We start from the raw sequence: 2,268 nt of genomic DNA on the forward strand, positions 1-2,268 counted from the left end.
ATAATGTGTCCCTGTGGGAGGTTGAAATGCCTTCATTTAACAATTCCTTGCAGTAAAAGGACACTTATCCTTAGAGAATTGTCAGTAACATTAAAGCACTTTGCCAAATGATGTGATCCCAATTTCTCATTTTCTTCTTTTTTTTTTTTAGAGCAGCCTTTATTCTCTATATGCTACACGAGAAAGAACTCTATTTTAAAGTTAAATGACATTTCAAGCTTCAGGACAAGATTAAGCCATAGATTATAAACTATAAGACAACGTTGCTTCCTCCAAGGACTCAAGGACTGTCAGCATTAACTCACCTGTGCGAATTCCTCAGCACCCTACTGCTCATGCTCATCATTTTAGCAGTGCCCTTCTCTCTTCTCCTTTATCTCATTTTTCCTCCTTCCTCCTCACCTCATCCCATGCCTTCTTCTTTCCCTCTATCAGTAGGGAAAATTGTAGAAGTCCTAAATGATTGTTTCATGTGCTTCTCTATCTGCCCCTTCATGAGATAATAGTTCTGAAAGTCTTGTGAAGTGTCTAGCCTCTGTTCCATCTTCTTCCACATCATGCATCTGATTCATTCTGTTTTTCTTTGCACTATAGCATAAAGTTTATGATAGCTCAGTTGGCTAGAGTGTGTCACTTAAAATGAAAGCAACTGTTGCAGATCTTTAAACACCAAGGTTTTAAGGAATTGCAATGGACACCAATTCGATTTACTACACTAGCAAGGTAGATATGGGAAATTATGCATTTATTCATGAAATGACTTCTCCAAATTATCAGAATCAAGAATGCAGTCACATTAGTTGTTATTCTTAGTAGATGAATTATTGATTAACAATATTTGTTGATTTGCTAAAACAGTGAATATTGACATATTTTGACAGAATTATGATAAAAAATACTTTGCTTTTTTCCAGGAAGCATTGTTTCATTAGATATGATCATTCCTGTATGTTGCAAGAAACAAATAATATTGAACCTGAAAAGTTTAAGCCCATATTTATCTATATGCATGTTTATGTGTGTGTGTACATATACAGACAGAAAGATAGATAGATAGAGAACAAATTGAATAGATGTGTGTTATTCTAGATAATATTTGGAATAAAGAACCAGCATTGATCCTTCTCGGTTATGGTTGAGATTATGGGAAACAAGCTGTAATGATCCAATTAGACAGAATGGGTGATAAATAAAAATAAGTAGTAAAATAGATAAAGTAAATATTTTACCTTTGGTTACTCAGGTAATTCTCTATATTGTTCACTTAATACAAGACTTGAAGTTGAAAATTGATGTAGTTATTTTGGCCTAAAAAGAGAATCAGCATTTTTGCCTGGGTTATTAAAAGTCTTAGTAGATTTTGATGCATCTAAGCAAAGCTAATATTACAAGTTTCTAAATGTGAGTGATTCTTCTTTTTTTATTTAATTTTATTTCACTCCACTCCTAATAAAATCAAGTTGAACAATTTTTCTCTGAAGACGATTATGACATTTGGGATTCCATAAAGTAATGCACATTCCCTAAAGGGTGACTCGAACTTGAGATGTGAAATAAACCACCGTGGCGTTTCTGAATAGTCCAAGTTATCTTTAGGATTACAAACATAAATTGATAGTTTTATATAGGTATGTTTCAGAATATTTGAAACTCTCAGGAGCTTTAAGGGCTTGCATGCTTCTATTATAAATCATCCTAGAAAGTATATTTATCACTAGTTATTTTCACTGGAATATTTGCTCTTTAAACAAAAAAAAGTTATCTTTAATTATTTTTGTTTATATTCATTGTTGATAAAATAAAGAATATGAATATGAATTACCTGTGCTTTCAGTACCAATAGTGTGGTATTTATTTGTTTTAGAGATCAACAAATAAATCAAAACAAGAATCAATAAACAAGAAATATAAGCTATTTCATCAAATAAGCAGAAACTGAGAACAAAATGATTACCATTAGCCTAGTCATGCATAATATATTTTTTCTTTTTTCTTGAGTTCTTTCTTAAGTGTGATAAGTTGGGGTTATTCCTGCTCTGTAGTCTTGAACTGTATTTTGTCACCAGAGTGGCTTTTAAATATGCAGTCTCTGGAGAGAGAAAACCACCAACATGCACGTTCATTCTGTCTGCATTTAGCTCCCTTCATTTGAATAAAAACCTTTCCCTCAACCAAGGCTTGAATTATTTTTTGGAGATTACTTCAAAATGGAGTACTTAGGGCAAGCCTGGAAAGTTTATCCCTTCTCTCTCTCTCTCTCTCTCTCTC

Source organism: Echinops telfairi, unplaced genomic scaffold, assembly GCF_000313985.2.
Source record: "Echinops telfairi isolate 266 unplaced genomic scaffold, ASM31398v2 ScPeMD7_7469;HRSCAF=8507_1, whole genome shotgun sequence".
In the NCBI taxonomy this organism is placed as follows: domain Eukaryota; kingdom Metazoa; phylum Chordata; class Mammalia; order Afrosoricida; family Tenrecidae; genus Echinops; species Echinops telfairi.